We start from the raw sequence: 13,121 nt of genomic DNA on the forward strand, positions 1-13,121 counted from the left end.
CAAGGACAGGTACCCCCTCAGGTCCTCACTTGCAGGGGATGTGGGGGCTGGGGGTTCGGGGAGGAAGCCTCAGACTAGAGCAGAGTGGTGGGGGAGGAGGACAAGGGACTCCAGCAGCCCTACTAAGGGGTGGGTGGGCATCTTGAGGGTGAGGGGACAAGTGGTTTCTCCGGACCATTCTTTCTACATTCTGATTGAAGCCTTCCCCAGCCCCCAGCAGAGAGGTGAGGGAGAGCAGGAGCCAGGAAGTCCGGTGGTCAGCAAGCCTTGGTGAACCCCAAGCGGTTGTTTTCCCAGTCAAATGTGGTATAGTACTGACCGATGAAAACATCACCCAGAATCCAGAGGGGCCCCATGGGCGGGGGTATGTCCATGCCCATGAAGCCACTTAGGCAGACTGGCCAGTCTGGCTCACCTTGAGGATGTACTGCTCGCCTGTAAGCTCAAAAGCCTTGTTCCCCAGCATGAAGGAGACAGGTGGAAGGCTGGTCATCTTCTCACAGGGGAACATGTACTCCCCCTGTATCAGTGGCACAGCCCCCAGAGCTTTGTGCAGGCTCTTGATCTCTTCTTAGGGGTCAATGATAAGGGAGGTGCCCGTGTCCATAATGGCCTCACAGCCATCCTTGCACAGGGTCAGGTCACTTTTCACCTTCACCATGTCCACGTGGACCTGCCAGTAGGCCTGCCGGGTGATGTTATGGTAGGTGAAGTCACCCTTATAGTACTTCCTGTCCATGCCTCTGAACATCAGCTCTCCTCCAGGCTGGGAAGTGGGGTCCCTGTTTAGGTAGAAGGAGAACACCTTCTCCACCAGCTTCTGATTGATGAAGTTGTCAAAGACCGGCACAACGGAGTCCACTGAGATGTGGGGGAAGGCCATGCCCAGGATGCCGTCAAAGTTGGCAGTAATGAAGGTGACGCCTGGCTGCTTGGTGGCTTCCCCAAAGATCTGCTTCTTCACTATCACACGGTTTCCTGAAACTTTGCCCTTGGAGGAATACGGAAGCATGATGGTATCCTCACTCAGGTACCCCGAGAGTCTGCCCGAGCAGTAGTGGATGGCAAAACTGGTACCGTTCTTCACATAGGTGCTGGAATGGGTCCCATCATACTTGTGGTGTACCCAGCAAGTGATGTCCCCCATACTGCAGTATAATGTTGGCACTCACAGGTTGGAGGACCCTGTGTCAAAGACAAAGGGTGAATTGCTGAGGTGGGGTTCCAATGGCAATGGCTCTGTAGTACTGAGCATTCATGTAATTCTTGAGCATTTCTGAGGTGGGGCCACAGGTGAGGGGAGGGCTCTCCAGCACATACTTCGAGAGGGGCTCTGTGGCCAACTGCACAGGGCTGCCCGACTCCCTCAGGGTCTGGCGGATGGATTTGTCTTTGTGCAGGAGTATTCTGATCAGGGGGCCTGTGGGTGCCAGCAGGATGGCGACCTCCCACAGCAGGCAGTCAAGCAGGAGGCACAGCCTGAATGGCTGCCAGGAAACTATATCTTGCTGAAAGGTACCATAGACAATGAAGTCATATCAATACTTAACATATATGCACCAAATGTTATACCATCTAAATTTTTGAAGAAGTTCAATGAGTTACAAGAGGAAATAGATAATAAAACTATCCTAGTGGGGGACTTTAACCTTCCCCTCTCAGAAATGGATGAATCTAACAAAAAACAAAACAAAACAAAAAAACAAGAAAGAAGTTAAGGACATTAATAAAATCTTGAAAAGTTAGATGTGATAGCTCTCTGGAGAAAATTGAATGGGAATAGAAAGTAATATACCTTCTTCTCAGCAGTAGATGGGCCCTACCCAAAATATGACCATGTATTAGGACAGAAAAACATTATAACCAGATTCAGAAAGTAGAAATAGCAAACACATCCTTTTCAGATCATAATGCAATAAAAATTTTATTAAATAGGGGGCAGCTAGGTGGCAAAGTGGATAGAGAACCAGCCCTGGAGTCAGGAGGGCCTGAGTTCAAATCCAGCCTCAGACACTTGACACTTACTAGCTATGTGACCCTGGGCAAATGACTTAACCCCTATTGCCCTGCAAAAAAAAATATACATATATATAAATGGACAATTGAGAGATTGAAAATCAATTAGAAATTAAATAATCTGCTCCTAAAAAACAAGTGGGTCAAAGAACAAATGATAGAAACAATCAATGATTTCATTAAAGACAATGATGAGACAACATATCAAAATTTATAGGTTGCAGCTAAAATCAGTACTTAGGGGAAAATGTATATCCCTAACTGCATACATCAATAAAATAGAGAAAAAACAGATAAATGAATTGGTCATGCAACTAAAAAAACTAGAAAAATGAACAAATCAAAAATCCCCAATTTAATAGCAAATTGGAAATATAAAAAAAACAAAGGAGAGATTAATAAAATTCAAAGTAAGAAAACCATTAAATTAATAAATAAAACTAGGATCTGGTTTTATGAAAAAACAATTAAATAGATAAACCATTGGTTAATTTGATCAAAAAAAAGGAAAGAAAAGGCCTCATTTCTCTATTATATAGAGAACTGAGTTAAATATATAAAAACATGTCATTCCCTAACTGATAAATGGTCAAAGTATATGAACAGTCAATTCAAAGCTATCTATAATAATATGAAAAAATGCACTAGGTCACTATTGATCAGAGAAATGCAAATTAAAACAATGCTGAGGTATCACCTCACACCTATCGGAGTGGCAAATATAACAAAAAAAAAAAAATTGGATGTAGGAGGGGATGTGGGAAAGCTTGTATGCTAATCAACTGTTGGTGGGGTTGTGAACAAATCCAAACATTCTGGAGAGCAATTTGGAACTTTGCCCAAAGGGCTATAGAACTGTGCATACCCTTTGATCCAGCAATACCCCTGCTAGGTTTATATCCCAAAGATAACTCCCCAAAGAGCAAAAGACCTATTTGTACAAAAATATTTATAGCAACTCTTTTTGTGGTGGCTAAGGATTGGAAATCAAAGGAATGCCCATCAATTGGGAAATGGCTAAACAAGCTGTGGTATACAATGGTAATGGAATCGGCTTTAAGAAATAAAAAGCTAGATGATTTCAGAAAGGCCTAGAAAGACTTGTATGAACTGATATATAGTGAAGTGAGTAGAATGAAGAGAACATTGGGCATAGAGACAGAAATATTGTTTGATGAAGAACTGTGAATAACTTAACTATTCTCAACAATACAATGATCCAAGATAATCCCAAAGGACTATTAATGAAACATACTATCTACCTCCAAAGAAAGAGCTGATATTCATGGAACACAGACTGAAGCATGCTATTTTTCACTTTCTTTCAGTTTTTTTTCCTTTTATTCAAATTTTCTTGTATAAAATGACAAATATGGTAATGTTTTGCATAATCATACATGTATAACCCATATCTGACCACTTACTGCCTTAGGGAGGGCAGAGGTGAAGAAGAGAAGGATAAAAATTGGAACTCAAAACTATATTTTTTTCTTTTTTCTTTTTTTCTTCCTTCCTTCATTTCTTTCTTTCTTTCTTTTTTCTTTTTTTTTTTCAGGGCAATGAGGGTTAAGTGAATTGCCCAGGGTCAAGTGTCTGAGGTCAGATTTGAACTCAGGTCCTCCTAAATCCAGGGCCAGTGCTTTATCCCCCGTGCCAACAAACTGCCCCTAAACTAATTTTTGTAAGTGAATAAAATCATTGGGATGCAAGCACAATTCAAGACCCAGATAGAATCCCACCGTTTTTAGGAAGTCCTTTTTAATTTCTCTTGAGTCTAGTGCTGTCCTTCTGTTGATTATTTTCAGCTTATGCTGTATAACATAAAAATTTTTTGCACATGCTTGTTTGCATGTTGTCTCCTTATTAGACTGTGAGCTCCTTATGATATAGGACTATTTTACCTTTTTTAAATTTTATTTTATTTTATTTTTGTATCTTGAAAATTTGGCACAGTGCCTGGCACATGGTAGGCACTTAATAAATGTTTACTGATGAACTGATTGTACAGCCACTGAAAGCCTCTTCTGGGGAACTCCTGTAGTAGAGAGTTACCTCACCCTATTCCCACAATCTTAATTTCTCCTGCTGTAGATTAATTGTTTTATTCAATCTGAAATTTATGAGTATTCAGAATTGTAATATTTATTAAAATTTTATTTCTAATATTTTTATGGATCAATGTTATATTCAGGCAAGTAAATGTAAGTGAAAATTATGTCTGTAAAATGGGTCAAGTTCAGTATAATTTACTTCTTCAATAACCAGGAATATTTTGAGATCTGTAATTATACTATAGCATTACTGTTTTTGTTGTAGTAATCTCATTATTTTCATACTTTCAATGGGATTTAGAAAGAAATAGTCCTGGAACAAACATTATTCTTTTATTTTAACTTTTTTTTGATGACTTGAACAAGTGGACAAAAACCCTGCATTTATAGTAGAATAAAATATTGGGATATAAAATTATCCCCTTTAAATTTACTTGAAAACATCCTCAGTACAATTTTGTAGCAGACAAATGGCTGAGTGCTATGTATCTCATTTTCCCTACATGCCTGCTCTTTATACTTTGAAAACTTTTTCTTCCACATAGCATGGAAATTATAAATTTGGGGAATGTTGACATTTATTAAAATGTTATTCTTAAGCTTTCAAAATCAATATTATATCTGAGAAATTGTGGTCAGTAGTTCAGTATGAAATACCATGCCTAGTTCCAGGAGAGTTGTATTTTTCCTGGATTATATTTGGAGTGTTATTCCATAAAATAATGATTTTCTTATGCATAAATCTATCCACCATGTCATGTTTTCCTAGATGGTAAGCTGTGGCTTAATTTTTCCTACCTGCAATTAATGTGTGACAGTTTCTACAATTTCCTTGTATAATCTTCTCCAAATATTAATTCAAGGCTCCTTAAGGATAATGTTTCTTTAATTTCTGATGGCATGCCCTGATTCTCAATTGCATTCATAAACTCCTCCATTTCTATACACAAACCCAAATGACTTAGCAATGACTTAATCATTCTTTTTGATTTATTGGTGGCTAAATTCATGCAAATGTCAACCACAGAATCCTTTTGGTTCTACTCTTGGATATTTGTTGCTGTGCCAACCAGGGATGTAACTCCCCCTGCTGCTACCCTCTCTCAATCAGACCTTCAGTTTTCACTCTAGGACCATGATAATCTGTAAGAGCTCATATATTTGATACCCCCCCACCAAATCATTCCACCTTTTACAATTCCATTGAACACATCCTCTCCCCTAACTCATTACTTCTTGCTCTTGGAACAATAACAAAATTGTTGCAAACATTGCTTCTGGAAAGACCTCATAATTTGTCATTTGACCACTCCATGGCTCCAATAACCATCCCGTTTTTCTAACCTCATCCTACGGCTCTTCTCTAAATGTGTTACATCCTCAAGTTATAATGAGAGTTCATTAAGGGCAAGGACTGTGTTTGGAATATTTAGCCCACAGTCGTAGGACAGTGTTAACATAAAGAGGGACTGAAGTTTTTATTTTACTGGTGCTGGACACTCCTGAGTGAAAGAAATCATTCTATAAATATAGGTTGGCAACATATTTTTGTAGGAATTTGACCTACTTGTCATATGAAAGCAATTCCATAAACTCTTCTTTTATATCTAGGAAATATTACTCTTTCTGTAACTGTCTTGGCTTGGTGTCTTATTAGAGCTCTGTCTTTCATTAAAATTTTACAGGATTTATTTTTAGGAATCCATATATGTTATAAGCAATCTCTTCCATTCTACAATAAGTTTAGAAGGAATGGTGGGATGAAAAGCATGAGAAGGCAAAAACTGAAAGAGTTGATTATTCTCAGAATATGTACATCTTCTTCCATGGTGCTTAGCTTTAGAAAGAACTTTATTTTTTTTAAATTTTTTATTCAACAAGCATGTATTTACTGTCTCACTATCTCCTCCCAAATGAAAAAAGAAGCAAGCCTGTAAGAAATACCCATTGTCAAACAAAACGAATTCTGATGTTGATCATGTAAAAGTGGGTCACATTTCATATCTTAAGTCCATTACCTCTCTATCAGCAGGTGGTTAGCAAGGTATAACTATCCTGCCATTACCTTTTTCTCATCCTTTTTATACTCTCTCCCTTCTCTCACATATAGTGGTAGAGAATGATCAACTAGTATGTAAAATGACCCATCCAGCTGCAGATATAGAACTCAATTTCAACTTAGCATTAAATTGGCCTGAATTCATATGGTTTCATTTTTCTCCTTTTTTGAGCAAGAGCTTATTTTTAATATGGTTTATTAATAAAATAACAAAAACCAAGAGCCATCATGCCTGACTTGTTAAATTCTCTCTGTATTAAAATAATTCCTGGCTTCCCCACATTCACATATTCTCTAAAGCAATTAATTTTTTTACAGAATAAGATAATCACATCTTTATCTAGAGAAAGCCACCTTTGTTATTTTTTTACTACTTTTTATTCTCAAATTAATATGAAAAAAATTAGAAGAGACATAGAGTTGGAATTTAAACCTCTTCCTTTTGAACAGGAAAATGTAAGGGAAGAAATAAAAAGCTGTGAGTAGATCTTTCCATATATCTCCACAGTTCTTAGAGGGATCAACGGATAGTGTCATTCTGATTTTTTTTGTCCCATAAAATAGAGGCAGCCTGAAGATTCCTACCATGCTTAGTACTTAAGTCACTATCTTTTTGAGTCCCTTGAGGCTCTTAGGTTTGTTTTGGTTTATTTGGGGGGGGGTTGTTGTTATTTTTGTTGTTGCTAAGTAGGGGAGGTGCTCCCCTTTTCTTGGATAGAGGTGGAAATAAGGCTATGTTCAGGATTGGAATTGTAAAGGATAGGTTGTCTCCACCTAACAGTACTGTTTCTCTATTCTTGCATTCCCGTAAAAGACTTATTTGATTTCATATTTTCCCTCATACTTCTTGATAGAATAGTATTTCCCTAGACTAAAAAATCCCATATAAGAAACAACCAATTTGCAGCTACCAGCCAATAATCATAGACTTTATTGCTCCTCTCTCAGAGTTGGACACATCTAACAAAAAGATAAGTGAAAAAGAAACATATGCTTTATTTAATTTATGTATACAGTATTGTTTACATATTGCCTCTCCTATTAGAAAGTGGGCTCCTTGAGAACAGAGACCATGTTTTTTTGCCTTTCTTTGTATCCCGAGAATGAACATAGTGCCTGGCACAGAGTAAATCCTTAATGAATGCTTGTTGACTGACTGACAGATACATGAAACCTACTGTTAGTTAATAATCTCACTCTGTTTGTCTGTCTGTATATCTGTCTGTCTGCCCACCTGTCCATCCATCCATTGCATCCATCCATCCATCCATCCATCCATCCATCCATCCATCCATCCATCCATCCATCCATCCATATATCTATCCACCTCTCTACCACCTATCTTACCTACCTATAATAACTTGTTGTTCAGTCATTTCAGTTATATCTGACTCTTTGTGACCCTATCTGGTGTTTACTTGACAAAGATTCTAGAGTGGTTTTGTCATTTCCTTCTTTAGCTCTTTTTATAAAATGAGGAACTGAGGAAAATAGAGTTAAGTGACTTTCCCAGAGTCACACAGCTACTAAATGTCTGAGGCTGCATTTGAATCTAGGTCCTTCTGATTGTAGGACTGGTGCTCTATCCACTGAGCCATGTAGCTGCCCCACCTAAAATAACTACTGCTATATAAATGTGAATTACATCAACAGCAACAATAACAATCATACTAAATATTATGCAATGATAATGTCCAAGATTTTATTCAAACAAGAAATGAAACAATGAAGCTTCCTCTCTTTTCAGAGGCTACTGATCAAACATTGTTAGATTTAATTTAATGTTAGTTTTCTTGAACTGCTTTTTTGTTTTTGCTTTTAAAAATATTATAGAGGATAGGTTGCTAAATGGGGGAGGAGACTAGGACTGTATTTAAGAAAATAAAGGTTATATAAAATAGAATTAGAAATTAAAAGTTATATTTATTGAACACCCTACTCTATATTTAAATGGTAGCATGTAGGGTGAGATGAAAATGAAGGAAATAGGGCATTTGCCCTCATGGAGCTTAAATTCTAGTGGAGAGTCTTCCAGAAAAACCCATTAACTTCATGCTTAGGGTATCTGGTCTTCTGCCTCACCCCCCCCCCAGGGCAGTGAGGGTTAAGTGACTTGCCCAGGGTCACACAGCTACAGTGTCAAGTGTCTGAGGTAGGATTTTAACTCAGGTCCTCCTGAATTCAGGGCCAGTTCTTTATCCACTGCACCACTTAGCTGCCTTAAGGTATTTGGTCTGTTATCTTTTTTATTGTGGATGGGGGAATTTCGTCTTCTAAACATATCTTTGAAATAGAGGTATTTTAGAAGATAGAATCAGTTTTCATAAAGGTAGAATAAAAAGTGTCTGAATATTCTGGTTTATTGCCACAGTTAAAGTTAAGATGTAAAAGGCTTGATATAAAGTATTTTCCCAATTAGTTTCCTATTTTATTCAATTTGAACTTTGTCCTTCTAAATTCTTTTGGTTGGTTGTAATTTTCTATACTACTCTGATTCTTCAGTAGTTCCATTAATAATAAACCTAGTTTTTCAAGAATGTCTAAGGTAAAGGTCAATATTATATTATTTTCTATTGTCTTATCTGAGTATATATCAAACTTCTTAAGGATCATATTCCTTTCCTTTAGGCATTTAGGGGAAAATCTTTTTAAAGATTAAATCTAATACCATTTCTTGCAGAGCTCTTGACAATACCAGTTGTTCAATCTGAATTCATTAGCTACTGACACTGTGACCTTGAAAACTAAGCCACGTTTTAATCATCCAATTGAAACTTTCCATAATCAGTAGCTTCTTCAATGCTTTTTATGATAGTTTTCTGTGCATCAATGAGTATAGACTTGAAACAGATTCTGAAATTTGTAACTATAGTTTATCATTTTCTCATTCAATTTATCATTCTTGATTTGAATATGTCATAATATGTTATCATTAATGATTCCCTACTTGTTCCTCAAAAATAATACTACAAATAATAAAAATAGAAAAAATTGAGGGAAAGTATAAGCTCAGTAGACATAAAAGAAATAAATTAGAGGCATTATATTTTATCAGCTATAACATGATTTTAAAATAAAGATAAAAGTGTGGATGTTGTTCAGTTCTCAACCACTAGAGAGTTGTATTGTGGTATGTTCTAAAAGGTGGAATTGTAGAACAAGTATTTCTAATAAAACAGGTGACTATGGAGCCAAAATGAATTCCTAGGGTTCTAAAATATACAACATAAGACATCTATCATCTAATAAATATTTTCTCTATAGGCAAGTCTTAGTTTTTCTCCAGTTTTTAACTGCTACACACACATTTTACCTAAACATATCTAGTAACTCAGTAGGTAGAGTTTTGTTAATGAATGTAAAAATATTACACAATTGCTAGCATATTATTAAATAGAAAATTATTGTCAATAAATAAGAACACTCCACAGTCAATCTAACAGCTCTTTACAGAATCACAGGACCTTGGAATTAGAAGGAACTACACCAACAATCTAGTCTAACTGACACCCCAACATCATCCCCACTACAACACAGTCAATAAGCATCTTTTGTTTGAAAAAGTACAATTAGAGGGAACCCATTGCTTCCCCAAGCAAGTTACTACAAGCATTATTTATCTCCCCTGGTACAGAGATGTGAATTGTACATAATATTTCAATACATTTATAAACCCAACTGGCACTGGTGAGCATATTAAGCTAAATAGTCCATCATCCCCTGAGCCAGAGGATCTGATTAAGCATCACCAGACAAATTGCTCCCATTCTCTCTATGGGAATAGCGTTTCCCTAGCAGTTCCTTCCTTTTCAGGGATATAGCTTTTCCTTTTGCCTTTCCTTTGTGTATGGGTGAATGGGGAGAGGGTTGAAAAGAAAGTCACATGCACTGAAATCCACCCATCCCCACCAGGGAAAGAGAAAATAAAAATACTTGTAATTTATACCCTTTCCAGCCTGGAGTCCTTACCAGCTTATGATTTTATTTCTAGGGGTGCCTTGATTTTAGATTTCTTGCTATATTTGTATTAGTCCAATACCAGTTCCCTGTTTTTTTCTAACACCTCTAAGGTATAACTTCCAAGTTCATAGCCTAAAACTTATTTAGCCAAGGTGACTCTTGTTTCCACAAAGAAAAAAAATCTACTTTCTGCCTCTTACTTTCCTACTTCATATCTGTAAGCTTAGACTAAGATGCAACACACAACTTTGGTGTTTTATGCCAAATGCAAGTTTTATCATGGTTTCTCGCTTAACAAATAAAGTAAACATTTATAATAAGCATAATCCACAGCTGAGAGCAGGAGTTTAATGAGATATAAACTTTCCAGAGAGAGGAAAATAATAGAAAGAAGTTTCATGAGCAAAGCAGAATTGCATTGGCTCAAAAGAAATCTGAGATGCACAAATTTAGAAACATCTCAATTCCAAATGATCATATGGATCATTTGTGCGTGACCTGTGGTAGAGCATTCTGAGTTTGTATTTGTCTGTTCAGCCACAGTTGGACATACTGTAACATCACTCCAACATAGTGATGTCATTTTATCCTATTAGATAATGAATGACAACAACCAAGGACCTGAAAGATCTCGTACTTCACTCGCATAGCCTTCAAGATCTCAGAATCTCCATGTCTAATAATTATCATGCTTGATGAGGTATCAGAGCACAATTTCAATAGAAGATAACACATAAAAGAGGTTTGTTTTGTTCACATTAATCTGTTTAATTCATTCAAACTTGAATATTTGTTGATGGTCAAAATTAATAAAGCAACTAATAGGGCTAATTTGGGGGAGGGTAGGGAAGGGACAAAATTTGTCTTTGAAGTCCTCAGCCACCCATTTTAAATTTGTTTTCCTTTCCTAAATTCTCAATGGCCTTGTCTTTTTTTCTTTACGAAAATTACTTTCAGTAAAGAGCTAAATGTGTTCACCAATAAGAGATACTAGCTACAAGTTAAAATGGTTATGATATTTTAACTTTTTAGGGAATCAAAACCTTTGATACAGAAAGAAATGATTATTAAACAACCAATTATTGGGGAGATCCAAGATTTTTTCTCTTCCTATTTCTTCATTCTCAACTAGGTCAAATCTACATCTGAAGAATAGGGTTAATAACAAGACTGGACTGGATTTAACATTCTCCTCAATCTTGTTCAGACCCCACCCAACTGGTAAAGTTTTGATATGCTCAAAAGGTAAAGAGATTGGGGCAGCTAGGTGGCACAGTGAATAGAGCACTGGCCCTTTAATCAGGAGGACCTGAGTTCAAATCCGGCCCCAGACACTTGATACTTACTAGCTGTGTGACCCTGGGCAAGTCACTTAACCCCAATTCCCTCACTAAAAAACAAAAACAAAAACAAAAAAGGTTAAGAGATTTTAGTCTAGGTGAAATCTGGCCTATTGTATTCTAGTCAAACAGGTCTGAATGTAGATGGACCATCTTTGTCTAGATTACCCTAGGAAAGGGTAGTCTGAGGGATCAAAGTCAAGGCCCCCAGCTCCTCATTAGAATAGGTCCAGCTCTCCTTGTAACATTCATTCTTTTCACTGTTAACCAATTAGAGTTGATTGCCACCTCTCCAGAGCACCCACTCTTCCAAAGACATATAAGAGTGTATAGTCTGCCATGATCTGTCTTTGGTCCACAAGAGATAGCCAAATGATCAATCTTTTTATTAATTATTCACTAGTTATAATGAATAAAATGATTAATTACCCAGAAAGTATATCTCTCAAACTTTTTGTACAACATGATACTTAGATATTTTTAAACATTTTGGAATTGTAATATTATAGGTTATGTTACTTCCTCTGATCTCAGCCCATCTTTGTCCTCCCATATGGCAGGACTCTTGTCACATCCTCCTGTAAATCTTCCACAGGATTCTGCTTCTATGTCTGGATATCTTTTGTATTTCTTGATATTGTACGAACATCAACAGAGCCCACAAGGAAGTCATGAATGTTCTATCACTTTTGCTACATGATTGACCAAATTTCCCCCTATCATTTAATTTCTCTGATCAATCAACCACAAAGCATTTATTAAGTACCTACTATGTGCCAGGAAGTGAAGATAGTCTATGTATACAAGGAGCTTAAGTTCTGTACTGACAACATTTATGCCACTTCCATTTTACACTTTTCCTTTCATATGTTAAAGCTTGGCTGTGCTCACCATGCTTCTCTTCACTGATAATGGGGTAACTCTAAACTTCAATTATTTAATCAAAATTTTAAACAAAAAAAATAGGCAGTAACTGTTCTCAGGCATCAGGTAGAGAGTGGGAAATATTTGGACCACTAGGCTTTCCTAGAATCCTGAAATATATCACGAGGGAAATTATTCTGCTTAAGCACAAGGCCAATCCTCTTTACTCCCTCCAAATTTATTAGAGTTTTAGAGCAGAAAGCAATCTTTAAAATCACAAATAGAAACAGAGTTGCAAACTATGGGATACATATTTCACTCTCATTTAAGTTTGAGTTTACCATACTGTTAATATAAATTCTTAATCTTATATTTTTTTCTCCTTTTAATGAACTGGATAAAAATAATTTGAAGAAAAAATCATTTGTAAAACATAGGGGATGAAAGATGATGTAGTATTTCAAATTTATTTGCATCCAGATCCAAAAGACATACTCACCCTTACAGCAACTATGCTGGAATAATCAGATGGCTTTTGTCCTGAAAGATACTTCAACCTTCCCCATTCCATCCCTAACTTGATTCAAAATTGCAAACCAAGGGAGACTGAAAATTTAAGCATGGCACTGATATGGATTTGTCTGTCAATTCCCATTCTTCATTAGCCAGAAGGAGAGGCAACATTAAAGATCTGGGCTTCTTAGAGCCACAGAGGGATATCATCACCTTGTTCTTGTTTTTCACCAAGTTTGTAAATGTAGGGTCCCAATTGTTTGAAAGGCAAAAGATGATTTCACTGTAGAGCTTTTTCCTAATTGGCTGCCAGGATCA

At 36.7% G+C, this 13,121-nt stretch overlaps 1 pseudogene; it reads right to left on the reverse strand.

Moving 5' to 3' along the window:
* Positions 1-257: 257 nt before the first annotated feature.
* LOC122747886 lies at positions 258-12,861 on the reverse strand (annotated as a pseudogene).
* Between the last annotated feature and the right edge of the window lie 260 nt (positions 12,862-13,121).

This window comes from Dromiciops gliroides, chromosome 3 (assembly GCF_019393635.1).
Source record: "Dromiciops gliroides isolate mDroGli1 chromosome 3, mDroGli1.pri, whole genome shotgun sequence".
NCBI lineage: Eukaryota > Metazoa > Chordata > Mammalia > Microbiotheria > Microbiotheriidae > Dromiciops > Dromiciops gliroides.